Source organism: Rhineura floridana, chromosome 5, assembly GCF_030035675.1.
Source record: "Rhineura floridana isolate rRhiFlo1 chromosome 5, rRhiFlo1.hap2, whole genome shotgun sequence".
NCBI classification, from domain to species: domain Eukaryota; kingdom Metazoa; phylum Chordata; class Lepidosauria; order Squamata; family Rhineuridae; genus Rhineura; species Rhineura floridana.
The window spans coordinates 112,754,985-112,770,321 of NC_084484.1; the positions used below are offsets into that span (position 1 = coordinate 112,754,985).

Consider the following 15,337-nt stretch of genomic DNA (forward strand, 5'->3'; position numbering starts at 1 on the left):
ATGTATGCGTGAATAATACATTGATTGCTCCTTAAGACTGAAAGTATCTGTGGGCAAAGATAAGTTCACCATGCCTCAGCTCAGACACACCAATTTCCCCCTTTTAAAATAAATTCCTGAATCTCCAGCTTGAGGAAGTATTCTGTGCAATTCAAAAGTTTTTTTAAATTTATTTTGTGAATTTTATTCTGAGAGACTAACATGGCTATCTGTGTTTGAACTGGTTTCATGTGACACTCTCAAGCTGTGTTCAAAATCTCTAAAACAAAATAGACAACCCCTTAAATGTGCTTTCTGAGCATTTTGGAATCCTGTCATCTAAGCTCAAATATGGAAGACAAGACTCCCAGGATTACAACATGAACATTGTGGTCCCATGGGGTAAATGTTCCTCTCCTTTGGCACCTTAGCGTCAGGGCTGATTGTTTTTATGAGCTCTGCTCCTGTGTCTTTAACTGTAGTCTAACACAGAAATTAGTAGATGAAACCTTTCTTACCACTTTTCTCTCCTTGCCAGGAACAGTTTGCTAATTTCTGTGTGCCAGGCAGCTGTTAAAGGCACAGGGGCAGAGCCTATTTAAGAAGTGAACATCCCTATGTTTGTGTTCTTTATTCAGCTTAAGATCAAGCCCTGTCTTCCCATTCCCCTTGAGGAAGAAAGAAAAACTGTCAAAATTTCAAACATGAAGGAGATGTAAAACAACTATTTACTTTTTTAAAAACAACACCACCACCTGGATAGTAATATTAGGAGAAAGGTAGTAATCATTTATTGATGAAAGATTTTTATAGTGGCAAATTGAGGCATTAGTAATACATCCGTACAGTATAAACAACATACATCTGACATGCTGTGATTAGGACAATTATTCAGAAACCTTCATTATGCCAAAAGGACCCTCCTGTTTGAAACAGCCATCACCCAATCAGTGCTGGTGTAGCATGAACAACTGAACTGATTCTGCCTTACTGCTCTGTTTTGATTATTCTAAAGTGGGTTAAGGAACAAAAGAAAGGTAAATGTTAGGGAACCACTGGGCATAGTTGTTAAACACATCTGGGTCCATACACATAATACACACACACACATACACACAATATATAAGCTAAAGATTGCACAATATATAAATGCCATAAATAAATAAATATGAGATATAACATATAAAATGAGAAATCTTTAAATGAAATTAACAGGGAATTTGAGCACTTATAAAAATAAAATAGATTATAATCAGAGCATTTAACAAAAACATTAAATCAAGGCATCCTTTGAACAGGCATCTGCATTATCAGTGATAAATTTTTCATGAATTTTTGATGCCGCCAAAGCAAAAAGTGAAACCCTATAGGTTATAGTGATATCTGTATCAGACAAGAGGAGAAAAATCTTCTCTTGGACAGAGTTAAAAAGCAGGGAAGATAAAATAAAAGCGAGAAATTTAGATCGAGGTTCTGAATACAATGGATAAAACAACAAGTAATGGGACAGCTCTTCAAACCCCAAAGAATGAATGAATGAATGAATGAATAAGGATGCAAGAGTCCTGCTGGATCAGACCAAATGCCCATCTAGTCCAGTGTCCTGTTGTTGCAATGGCCAACCAGGTGCATAGCTGAACTCCACAAGCACAACATGAGTAGAATAGCACTCTTCTTGCTTGTGTTCCCCAGTGACTGGTTTTCAGATACATGCTGCTTTTGAAGCTGGACGAAGTACACAGCTATCATGACTAGTAGTCATTGACCTCCTTCAAAAAACAGACCCCATACTAGTTTTATGTCCTGTATACATAATTACCAGCTCTCTAATGTCAACTGCTAAATGTTTTACAAAGACTGAACTGAAATGGTTCCTCCCCTCTTTCGCCCACCTCCCTTCTGGGATGTAAATACCACCACCCCACGTTTGGAGATGTTTTGTTTAAAAGTGCACATGGGCAAAGTGTTTATATAATTTATCACTAGTGGCAGCTGCAGTCCAGATCCTGTTTGGTGCCATTTTTTGTTTTTACCTACAAGACACAAGGATAAAGGCAGAAAGTGTCACCCTCATTCTCACGGCTGGCACCTGGCCGAGGGGCCCCAGACAGATCCCTTCTTAGGATGGGAGGGTAGTGCTCCCATTCTGCTATCCACAGCAGCATTGGCTCCAGACTGAGAGGGAGCTCCCAGGCACCTCTCCTCCATACAGCTAGTGGGAGCCACACATGCCCCACCTACCCCTATCACTCCTGTAAATGACGTGTGCACTGTGTGCTCATGCCTGTCATCAACCAAGATGGTGGCAGAGGTTTCCCTAAGGGCTGATGCCCCTGCCTCCATCTTGGTTAATGGTAGGCATGCATGCGTATGCCCAAGGGCCCATGAATGCTTGGCGCTAGCCCTACTGACTCTGATTTGTCTTCAGACATCACCACATATCCAAATTTTATTGGCTGTCTGGCATTACAGAGCAAAAGAGAGCTATTGTGAAACTCCCTCCCTGAAAGCTCCAGTTCCCATGTTAAGCCCAAGATATTCAATTCAGAACTTTTCAGCTTTACCTCAAGTATCACATAGCAACCACTGCACATTAACAGCCAAGAACGATATCTTCTTAAACTAGAATAAAGTTATACATTTCTTATACAACAAATGCTGGTGTCCAAAAGACATTTGTTCCTGGAGATCTGGCCAGAATGACACATGCCTTAGTTACATCACAGTTGGACTACTATAACACACTCTACATGAGGTTGCCTTTAAACAGTGTTTAGAAATTTCAGCTGTTTCAGAATGCAACAGCCAGGTTATTGACTGGAACCCTGTAACTCTTTTACAACAGTTTACTGTTCTATTTCTGAGCCAATTCAAACTTTTTACTATGACTTGGAACCAACTTATCTGAAAGACCATGTCCTCCCATATGAGCCTGTCCACGCTTTAAGATCTTCCGATGGTGTTGGTAGGCAAATCCTTTACAACAGCTGCTCAATGTTTGAGGACTAAAATTCTTGGAGTGGCAGTGCTACATTTTAAGGACAGATTACCTCCAGGCCTGTAAAGAACCTTGTTTTTTAAACCATGTTAATATTTTGTTTTTGAATTTTTGTGCACTGTATTCTTTTCTCATGTGTATTTTGTATTTGTGTTTATTTTATTTTTTTGTGAGCTGCCTTGAGGGCCTTTGGCCAAAAGGCGGCATAGAAATAGAATAAATAAATAAATAATAACTTTGTAGAAGCCTCTTTTTCCTATTCCATCATCTGAAGAGCATTTGGTTTTAATTGAAGCTGAAGACTTTCTCAGTGGCTGCTCCCAGGCTCCTTGCCAAGGGAGGTCCTTCTAGTTCCTACTGATGAACTTCTGCCAGCAGGCAAATACACCTTTATTCAGAAAGACCTTTGGCCTCATAAGCTGACTGCTATGACCACTGTACAAGTTACAGTTCAACTGGCTGTTGTTGTTTTTATGAAGACCACAACACCTCAAATCTATTAATGCTGGAAACTATAATCAGTAATCACCAAAGAGGACAGAAAAGAACATGTTCAATCAATACAATATTACTGCCAAGAAAAAAAGGGAAAGGAAGATATAACTACTACAGTGACCTGAATAGAGGTTGTCATTATGTGTAAGCATGCTCTTTGATTGGTTTTGTTTAGTTCATAACTTGTACATTATAATGATGCATGCAGTATGAATATATACTTACAATGAATTAAATGCAACATACGGTTGTACATTATTTTGATACTTGTTCCTAAGCATCAAAAATAAAGCCAACTTTATCTATGTTTATCCATTTCCTTTTAGATTTTGATTCTTACTTTGCATTTTACTTCGTAATTTATTGTTCTTAGCCACCTTGAACACCATACAGTGGAAAAGTGGGATATAAGTCTGCACTTGTTTTTTGGAATTACTTTTTTAGATGTTTTTAAAGATGCTTTGTTAAATATGCTTTAAAAGATATTTGATTTATTTATTTATTGAATTTCTTAGTCGCCCATCTGACTGGCTATCCAGCCACTCTGGGCGATGTACAAAATAGGCATACAAATATAATAAACATTAAAATCTGAAAACAATGACGATAAATATTTCATGACGATTTCAATATGTTGTAAAGTCTTTTGTTTTCAAGATGTTTTAGAGAGTTTTTAGTATTTTTGTTTGCTGCCCTGGATTTCTACTGGGAGGAAGGGTGGGGTATAAATTTAATAAATAAATAAATATAATAAACAAATTTATGACTGACAAAATCAGTGAGTTAAAAATATAGACACCCCTCATGTTATTGTTTTTTTTTTTTAGTATCCTGGGATCTAACCATGATATTAAATATTAAGAGCATTTATTCTGACCTAAAATGTGAATATTTATGTGGAAATTTGTGTGAATGATGCAGATGATGACTTAGATTCTAAAATAAATGAACTTAGGCTCCAATCCAGCTACCTGGGAGAAATCCCGAAGGAGATCAATGGGACTAAATTTTGAGGAGACATTATTGGATTGTCCTGTTAAGGAAGTGGATGGAAGCAATCCTGTCTCCTTATTTCCCCTGCAGCTTCCTACACTCCCTGAAAAGCTATGGTCAGGAAGCCCTTCATGAACAATGTGGAATGGGACACAGGGGAAGCAGAGGATGAGAAACTGCAAACTTCCTTAAGAATCTAAGGCCGAGTTTAGGTAATTTGCCCCTTTCCTAGCAGCTCTCTATGCCCCCTCCTATATAGGAGCCACCATCTTCAGAGCGGCTTTTTGCTGGCTAACATGGCTGCAGGGAGAGGAGGGCACAATACGCTTTCCATATGTGAACATTTCTAAGATCACTTCTCTCAGGATCCCACCATATCCTCTTAAAATGTCTCTAATGATATTAACTCCAAAATATTTCCTTCATCTGTGGTTTTGACATTGCCTACAGTTTTAAAGCCCATTCAAATCTCAGACTTTTTCTTCAGGCTAGGCACGTGTATATTTTAATTGAGAAAATATTTTTAACATTGCCTATCCAATATAAGCTTCTAATTGTACTCTATTATATCTGGAGATTAATTTAGAATGTTATTGTTACTTATCATCAGGGCCAGCCTTAAGGGTGGGTGAGCTGGCCAGCTGCCCAAGGCATCAAGCTGAGGGAGTGCCAAGCTGAGCTGTGTTTTTTTGAATGTCCTGTCTGCAGTGAGGTAGGGTGACAAAAAAGCAAGCATCTGCAACCTTGTTTTTTCAAGGTTCTTCAGGCTGTTTGGATAATAAATACAAAACCGATCTTCCTTCAGTTAGCTTTAAAGTATGTTTCTTTTTCAATTTCCACTTTGATGTAATTTGTGCTAAGTAAAAATCAGTAGAAAGCAGCTTTACTGTGAGGCATTACTGAGCACACAGCACTTCAAATACTATAAAGACTATAAGCACTGTATAACTAATAATAAAACAAAACCATAACAGGCCAGCTGGATCACTTTTTATTTATAACTTTTCTTTATTATTTTTAAAGATAAAAAATGAATATTCTAACATAAAGAATGCTTACAAAAAGATAGGAACTGCTACCAAAAAGGGGGGGGGATAAAATCATGGGTTTACAACAGCTGAGAAGAGTGTGCTGGAGGTCAGGGAGAAGAGCTTGTGGGAAGAGCCATTCTGTGTGTGCGCGCTGGACATAATAAAGAATATACGCCTATAACTCCATGAGAGTCATCCTTTGAGACCTACCCACAACATATGACAGAGGCTTCATTGGGATCCTATAACTGGAGCAGGAGTGCACTGAAGGCAGGACTGAAAAGAACAGGTAGCTCATTCTGGGCTTTTTTCATAGGCATTGCTGGGGAAAAGCCTGGGAGTAGCAGGCAGAGCTTGGAAGTAATTTGTTAGGAAAAACAAATTACTTATAATTTATTACTTTTTTGAGGAATGAGTGGGTAATTTCTTTACATTTTGATTGTAATAAAATGAAGAGTAATTTTATTGCTTTTGAGCTGTAATTGTTTCCAGCGTTACTTTGGGGTATTACTGGAGGGGGGGCATTCTGCTCCTCTCATTTGTGGATGAAATCACGTGCTTCTGCACAGCATTGCTCTTCCCTCATGCCCTGTGGGTGTTTAGGAGAGGATGAGGGAGGAGGTGGAGAGTGAGATGAAGGTGGGGTGAAGTGGAGAAAACAATAGTTAAAAAAATGGACGGTGGTGGAGAAGAATGGAGTGGAGGGAGAAAGGAGCTGGAGGGCAAGGAGGCAGTGGCAGAATGGACATGTAGAACTGTGGAGATGATAGAAGACAATGAATGTGTGTGTGAGTGTGTGTGTGTGAGAGAGAGCGAGAGAGCACTGTGTTTGCACTTGGTGTGAGGGAGTAGCCCTCCCTGACAACTTTGCTGCATTTGCAGTGTTTGACCTTTTTTGTACCCCAAGGAAAATGTTCGCTTTGTGGCAGGGCGGGATCTGGGAGGTGGTTGAGTGAAAGAGACTATGCTCGCTGGCTGAGACAGGGGGAGGGGCTGCACATGGTTTGGTGTGCAAAGCTCTGAGCGGTGGCCTTCTCCTCCTCCCTTCTTCCCCTTTCTTACCAATGGAGAGAGGAGAAACCACCACTGCTAGGTAGCTGCAACCCAGAAGTAGCAAGGCTGCTGACAGAGCAAGGAGCAGAGCCAAAGGCCTCCTCACAGCTGCAGCTTCAGGTGAGCCAGGGGCAGCAAGCAGCCAGGGTCCTAAAGAGCTGCTGCTTCCAGTTTTCTTTCCTGCCCTTCCTTTCTTCCTAACAACTAGGAGGCATCTTGGTCTTCTGAGGAAGGTATTCCCTGGAAGTTCTTTTGTGCAAATTAAAAAATTCCCCTCTCCATGGGAAATGCAAAGAGTTGCCAACAGGCACTTGTCCAGGTACTTGTTAAAAATCATTGTATAGTTAACTTACAGTACAATATATACATGTCTACTCAGATGTAAGTCTCTTTATGTTTAATGGAGCTCACTCCCAGGTAAATCAAATTGGGTATAGGGTTGCACTAATTAGGCAAGATGAGGACTGGTTGAAGTCTTGAAGCTGTACTAGGGGGGGTAGAGAAAAAATAACACTTTGCAGTACTAAGATGCATCAGTCTAGTTAAGGCAAGTAAAATACGATGCCTATAATACAAGGACTAATCTGTAATCCAATACATGTCTACTCAGAAGTAAGTTCCATTGAGTTTAATGGGACTTACTCCCAGGTAAGTGTGTATTGGACTTACCTGGGAGTAAGTCAGATTGGAGCCAATGGAGCTTACTTCTGAGTAGAGCTGTATTGGCTTGCAGCCTTAGTCTCCTTTTGCAGCCATTTTAATTCTGCCTTCTGTATCTTCACAACACCCATGTGAGATAGGTTAGGCCAGCCTTTCCCAACCAGTGTGCCTCCAGATGTTGTTGGACCACAGTTCCCATCAGCCTCAGGCAGCATTGCCAATGGCTGAGGCTGATGGGAGTTGTGGTCCAACAACATCTGGAGGCACACCGGTTGGGAAAGGCTGGGTTAGGCTGAGAGTTAAAGACTGGCCCGAGGCAGTAAATAAGCAAAAACAATGATGAGTAAAAATTTAAAATGTGAAAATGCTCATGCTCAGAATATTTTTGTTGCTGTTTATCAAGGCTTTGTGTGTGTGTGTGTGTGTTTATCTCTACTGTCTCATCACTTCTTTTTGCCTGAGAATGTTGCATTTTATAGTTACAGATGTTCTTTTTTAAAAAAAAAATGCCCAAATTCTGTGGTTGTTATTTTTTTTTTAACTTGAGTTCTTTGTATGGTTTAGGGTTGGCATTGCAGGAGATCAGGGTGTTGTGCATTTAGTGGTGGGGGGGCAGGTAGAAATTAAATGGAGTAAGCCTTTTCTACTATGGAAATACAATTATAGGGAAAGCTTCACCTATTAACATTCTGTCTGTCAGGCATCTTATTACTTGTGTGTGCTCCCCTCCCCAGATTTACTTTTGATTTGTGAATGCCATGACCACTGCGATTCCCTCTCCGTTTATATTTGCAACAACCCTGTGAGGTAGCTTAGGCTGAGACAATACATGTACATAAGGAGCAGCTCATAGTTGTAGTTAGTACAGCATTAATAAATTATAGCCCCTGAAATATATTCTGGGGGAGTCCAGTCCTATATATGTCTACTCCGAATTAAGCCTCATTGAGATAAATAGATAAGTATATAGGATTACAGATTAATTTTTACCTCTGAAAGGAATGCGCTATCAGACATAGAATTTGAGAGGCATACTTTTCTGGACATGTTTGAAACAGGTGGGTAGGTGGGAAGGGAGTTGTGTTAATCTAACTGGGTCTTCAACATAGTGCCCTCCAGATATTGTTGTACTACAACTCCCATCAATCTCAGACAACATAACCAATTATCAGGGATGATGGAAATTGTAGTCCTACAACATCTGGAGGGCACCACATTGGCTATCCCTAGTCTGTAAGGTCCCACAAGTAATTTTTGTTGTTTATTGCAGTACATCCAAGAACATAAGAAGAGCCTGCCGTATCCAGCCAGTGGCCCATCTAGTCCAGCATCCTGTTCTAACAGAGGCCAACCAGATGCCCTAAAGGGGAGCCCACAAGCAGGACTTCAGTGCATGAGCAGCACTCTCCCCACTTGTATTCCCAGCAACTGATATTCAGAAGCATACTATCTCTGACAGTGGACATAGAACACAGCCATCATGGCTAGGTGCCGCTGATAGCTTTATCCTCCATGAATTTATCTAATCCTCTTTTAAAGCCATCCAAGTTGGTGCCAATCACTGCTCCTTGTGGTTGCAAATTGCATAGTTTCACTATGTGCTATGCAAAACTACATTTTTAATTGCAGAATAAGGGATAATGTTTATTCTGGTGGATTACTTTTTGATATATGCATTTTCTGTTTACCTACGTTATGTCTCTTAAGTTCTACCTCTACAGTTCAATCGTGCATACATGTCTACTCAATGAGTTCAATGGGACTTACTCCAGTGTGGTGTAGTGGTTAAGGTGTTGGACTATGACCTGGGAGACCAGGGTTTGAATCCCCACACAGCTCACTGGGTGACCTTGGGCCACTCACTGCCTCTCAGCCTCTCAGCCTCAGGGGAAGGCAATGGTAAACTCCCTCTGAATACTGCTTACCATGAAAACCTTATTCATAGGGTCGCCATAAGTCAGAATCTACTTGAAGGCAGTCCATTTCCATTTTTTCAAGTATGTACAGGATTAGGTTACCTCTAAGTTACACTGATGACAAAAAAATTACAATGGCAACTAGTAAAGTACTAAAGTTTGCATTTTTCTTTGATGATAGGGAATTGCCATTTTACTCAAAATGTGTTTTAGTTAAAAGGGGTGCTGCAGTGGTTTTTGGAACACAACACAGGCATGCCTTCAAGCACAAAAGTAGAATGCCTGTTCAGTACCAGTGGAAACACAATGACTGTAAAAAGACATTCCTTATCTGACATGCTCTTTGAGCAAAGATGAGATATAACAGAAATGTATTGTAAAAACAGCATTTCAAGTGTAAAATTTGATTTTGAGTAAAAAAGCATACGTGTCTTGGGGTATCACCACTGCCAAGGTGGGGGTGGATGTGAGATTCTGTTATGCCGTTCTGTTAATATTATGGATAAAAAGAATTATTCTACTATCCTGTGTGTATGTGTTTATTTTTAATGTTGTTTTAGGTTACTTAGATGTGCAGCAGCAAGGGCAGCACCTTGTAAGTGCTCCATTTTTCAAAAAAGTAACTTAAGTGTAATTGTAGTGATTACTTTGAGTAACAGTAATCAGTTCGTTTCAGAGCAATTGTAATTGTAATGGTAATTTATTACTTTTTGGGGCCATGCAATAGTAATTGTAATTTATTACTTTTTAAAAGTAATCTTCCAAGCTCTGGTAGTAGGGTGTGTTATACTGCTATGTTTTGCAATTCTGCACAAGCCATACAACTGGTAACACTGCAAAGCTGCAGGGTTGCCCGGGGAGGGAACAACTGGAACCATTCGCCCCAGGCACCCACATAGCAAGGGGCCCCCTGCCACAGTTTCTGTACACACCATTGGTCCTGCCCTGACCCTGCCACATTGCTCACCAGAATTCTTAGTATTCCCATGTAAGAAAAAATGAAGTACAACTATCATTCTGCTTGATTCCAGAGCAAGGACACACTGAAGGCAAGAATTCTCACACGTGGCCCCAGCTTTGTATACATATGCATAGGTCCTTGTAGGAAGTGCGGTAGGGCCACCAACATTGCATCTAGACCTGGCAGGAGAGATACCATGATCAGGAAGGTGGTTTTCCCAGGGTAAGGCTCATCGATTGCACTCCAGTTGTGCTGACCCCTGTGATTTCCCCAAATGCAGGAAACTCAGTTGTATAATTTGTGGCCCTGCAAAGCTGACCACTGAGGGGGGGAGCAGAGGTGTTGAAGGCACTCCTTGCCCAAGGTGCTATTTATCTTAGGGCTGGCCCTGCTCATCATAACTGCAATTACATCCACTATCGCTATATTGTATTGAGTATCTTAGAATCTCTTTCACTTATAGCAATGAAAAGTTCTTCATTTCTTTCACACAGGGATTGCAGTGTTCTATTAATCTGTGCTCATTGAATAGCACTATGTAATCTTGATCATCTTCTCTGAGATAGTTAAGTGTTATCTCACTATCAAGATGAAACCTCTCAGCCCATATGGTAAAATGCAAGAAAATCTGGGAGAGGGTTATATAGTGGTTTTCATATTACAGAATGGACACCCTTCCTGTCCTAGAGTCTCTGGGCCCTGTTGGTGCTCCTCTGTGCTGTTGCTGCTTGTTCACCTGTCTTCTGCAACCAGGAACTGGCAAGAGTGAGAAGAAAGCAGCAGCATCCATTTGTAATCTCCTCTGAGTGGCTATGCACAAAGGGACCTGTGGGAAATTGCATGAGAATGGGCAGCAGAAATAGGGCAGGAATGTCCCAAAAGTCAGGGAATGCTGTCCAAGATAACATGAGACAGAAGAGAAACTCATAGAATCCTGGGTAGACAAGTGTAAGTACTTAAACATACACTGGCCTTCCCCAACTTGGTGCCCTTCAGATGTTTTGGAACACAACTTCCATCATCTCTGACTATTGGCAATGCTGGCTGGAGCTCATGGAATTGGAGTCCAACAATATCTGGAGGGCAACAGGTTGGGGAAGGCTGGCATATACACAGGCATCTAGTCCTGGTTAAACCAGCTTCACAATAACACTCTTCTTTATCTAGTTAGATTTCAAAATTGATGAATATTAATTAGCTTAGGCAAGATGAGCATTTATATATCATGTATATCTATTGCACATAAAGTTAAACAGAATATATGTTGTCCCACCCCCTGTGCTTGCTGTATTTCTTTACAGAAATGGAGAGTACACCATCAATGAGCATTTGTTTTTCTGTGCATCCATTTACTTTTTATCAGTAAGAACTGAGACAAGAGGTTAGAGAGAAAGGACAGGTAGAGCATGACTATCAGGGCCTATAAACATAAGGTCTATATGTACTACTGATTAGAAAAGGAGTAGACAATTAAGGGGTTAGGGTAGTATGGGGACAATAAGACAAAGAATAAAAAAAACCCCAGAGCTCAAATTGTGCTGATTTCATGTATTGTTTGGTAATACCTGAACAATGTGGTTGCAGAAAACTTGCATATAACTGTACTTGGCCTGAGTAATAAAGTCAAAGGATTTTAAAGTAGAATTTGTCAATATAAGGGTAAATTTGGACATAGTGCTTAATCACTAGAAAAATTCTGAATCATGTATAGGAGACCTATGTGAATGGAAAGGGAACAAAATGGGAAAAGGTAGGACAAAAAAATTAATGAAACTTTTGTTTGTTAGAAAAATTAAAATGATATAAAATTAAGTGTGTGGAATATAAGCTATATCTTGGCAATGTTTTGATTTCATTAATTGAGTTGATAAACATCCGGGATGTAGTTGTGGGGAGGGTGTCAGGGGGTCTTAGACCCTTTACTGTTTTGGGAGTAGGGTCCCAGCAGGGTCCTTATGTCTCCAGCATCCTACGAGCCAATTAGCATGAAAGAGGAGCATGTTAGCCATCAAGAAGAGTCTTCTAACATGCTTCCTTGTCCTTTCCTGTTGATTAGAGCCAACCAGAGTGAAAGGAGGTGAGTCAAACACTGAGAAGAGTCTTCTTAGGGCTAACACTCTTCTCTTTCATGCTTATTGGTTCCTAAGCATTAACAAGGACCTCATTTTCAACCCTGTACCAAAAAAAGTGGGGAAGGAGCATGGCTGTGACTAACATGTAAGGACCCCTGGCACTTCTGAGTTTGCCACTACACTACAGATAAGCACATTTAAAAGATACAGAATGATAAGATTTAGATTTATTGATGTAAGTGAACAATTAGGTAATTCTATTAAATACACAGGTAGAAGGGAAACGTTATGGTCAAGACAGTCTACAGAAGTTAATTTCACATACATCAATCATGCAGTTACAAAGTGGATTCTTCTCACAAAAATATATAATGACAACAATAATGACAATGATTGAAAAATAAAATAGCTCTAAACAATGCATCTTTCCTAATCAAGGCTGGCTATAGACCCAGCTTGCAAATCCCTACAACACCTAGACCAGCCTTTCCCAACCAGTGTGCCTCCAGATGTTGTTGGACCACAACTCCCATCAGCCTCAGCCGAGGCTGATGGGAGTTGTGGTCCAACAACATCTGGAGGCACACTGGTTGGGAAAGGCTGCCCTAGGCTGTGGGTGTACTCAGAGTGCACAGATCAGGACACCCACTTTTGATAATGGTTGAGCTGTTCTACATTGCTCTGAACTCCATGCAGGCATCCTGCATGGTGTTTTGAATAAGCAACCAAGATTTCTGCTTTAGCTTACCACCTTCTTGTTGATCACTCTCAATTCCAGTTCTTTATGAATGAAGTGTCTCCTTCTAGCCAATCCTGTATCTCTGTTTTACTGATATTACAACTCTGGAATGCAGAAGAAGACAAGAGCTCCTAATATTTGTACCCAGACCTTCCCTCTTTCCACTTATTTCTGTGACTGTTAAATAATATTGGTTAAGAAGATCCAAATTTCATTCTGGGAACTGAAGGGGGCTTTAGGCTAGTTTAGCAGAATCACTCCCATGAACCATTCCCATCCAGATTATACATTTAAAGCACTTTGCTTCCCCAAAAAATCCTAGGAACTGTGAATTACCCCTCACAGAGCTACAATTCCCAGCATTTTCAACAAACTACAGTCCCCACAATTCTTTGGAGGAAGCTATGTGCTTCAAATGTATGGTATAAATGTGTAAAACTAAAGGAAGGAAGGAAGGAAGGAAGGAAAGAAGGAAAGAAGGAAGGAAGGAAGGAAGGAAGGAAGGAAGGAAGGAAGGAAGGAAGGAAGGAAGGAAGGAAGGAAGGAAGGAAGGAAGGAAGGATAGATGAATAGATAGATCTAGAGGAAATTTAAAAGTCAGTATGGGATCTGAAATTGGGATCTGCTGTTAAAAATTCCACCACGCTAGCACAACCTGCTTGCTTGAGCCCAAGGGGCTCTTTGGATCCTGGCCACTATCACAGCCCAAGGCCAAATATTAGAAGTGTGTGGCCTTGGCATGAAGTTGTTTTCCTTTCTGTTTCCTTCCCACATCACATTGGAGGACAAATACGGCAGCCTTTTCCTTCCTTGCAGTTCCAACATCAACCCTCTCCTGTCTTTATAGTGTAGCCTCCTCCAGTCTCTATTACCCACATCATTCTTCAGTTAATTCCTTACAATGGTTTCCTGAGGCATTCCACATCAAACTTGTAACCCTTTGTTTTTAAAGTTCTCCGCTTCTCTACTTTGTAGAATCATGGAATAGTAGAGTTGGAAGGGGCCTATTCGGGCCATCAAGTCCAACCGCTTGCTCAATGCAGGAATCAAACTTAAAGCATACACAACAGGTAGCTGTCCACCTGCTTCTTGAATGCCTCCAGTGTTGAAGAGCCCAACACCTCCCTAGGTAATCTGTTGTTATACTGCTCTAACAGTTAGGAGCTTTTCCTGATGTTCAGCCAAAATCTGGCTTCCTGCAACTTGAGCCCATTATTCCATGTCCTGCACTCTGGGATGATCAAGAAGAGATCCTGACCCTCCTCTGTGTGGTAACCTTTTGAGTACTTAAAGAGTGCTATCAAATCTCCCCTCAGTTTTCTTTTCTCAAGGCTAAACATGCCCAGTTCTTTCAGTCTCTCCTCATAGGGCTTTGTTTCCAGTCCTCTGATAATCATTGTCACTCTCCTTTGAACCTGTTCCAGTTTGTCTGCATCCTTCTTAAAGTGTAGTGTCTAAAACGGGATGCAGTACTCAAGATGAGGCCTAACAGTGCCAAATAGAGGGAAAGTAGTATGTCACGTGATTTGGAAACTGTACTTTTGTTAATGCAGCCTAAAATAGCATTTGTCTTTTTTGAAGCAACATCGCAGTGTAGCCAACTGTGGATCCACTTGATAGTTGTTCCATCCAGCCCACATTTCATTAGCTTACTAATGAGAATATCATGGGGCACTTTGTCAAAAGTTTTGCTGAAGTCAATATATATCATGTCCACAGCATTCCCACAGTCTAACAGGGTGGTTACCCATTCAAAAATGAGGTAAGAATAGTATGGCAGGGTTTATTCTTGACAAATCCATGTCGGCTTCTAGTAATCACTGTAAGGTGCTTACAGATTGACTGCTTTATAATCTGCTCCAGAATTTTCCCAGGGATTGATGTCAGACTGACTGGTCTGTAGTTCTTCCTTTTTGTCCTTTTTGGAGACAGGGACAACATTAGCCCTCCTCCAGACATCCAGCACTTCACTCATCCTCCATGATTTCGCAAAGACAGTATTTCCAAGAATTGTTCAGCCAGTTACTTCAATACTCTAGGATGCAGTTCATCAGGCCCTGGAGATTTGAACTTGTTCAAAATAATTAGATGTTCCTTGACCATTTTTTAAATCAATCTCAAGCTGCAATCCTGTCTCTTAAACTTGTACTTCACATTTGCCAGGAGGTCATAGACCCTCTTTTGGGAGAAGACTGAGCCAAAGTAGGAACTGGGCACTTCTACCTTTTCTTTGTCATCTGTTATCATTTTGTCATCTCATTGAGTAGCTGAACCACCATTTCTTTTCTCAGTCTTCTACTATGGATGTACCTGAAGAAAGTTTTTTTTTTTTTTGCATTTACCATCCCTTGCTAATCTCAGCTCCAGAGCTTGGAAGTAACTAGTTACAAGTAACGAATTACTTGTAATTTATTACTTTTTTGAGTAACAAGTGGGTAAC

General features: G+C 40.5%; 1 long non-coding RNA gene and 1 pseudogene across 2 annotated transcripts in view; one reads left to right on the plus strand and one right to left on the minus strand.

Moving 5' to 3' along the window:
* LOC133385258 (uncharacterized) overlaps nt 1-15,337 on the minus strand; it is a 308,573-nt gene that overhangs the window by 17,443 nt on the left and 275,793 nt on the right. The gene's annotated exons all lie outside the window — the stretch shown is intronic.
* On the plus strand, nt 10,258-10,393 carry LOC133386376 (U1 spliceosomal RNA; annotated as a pseudogene).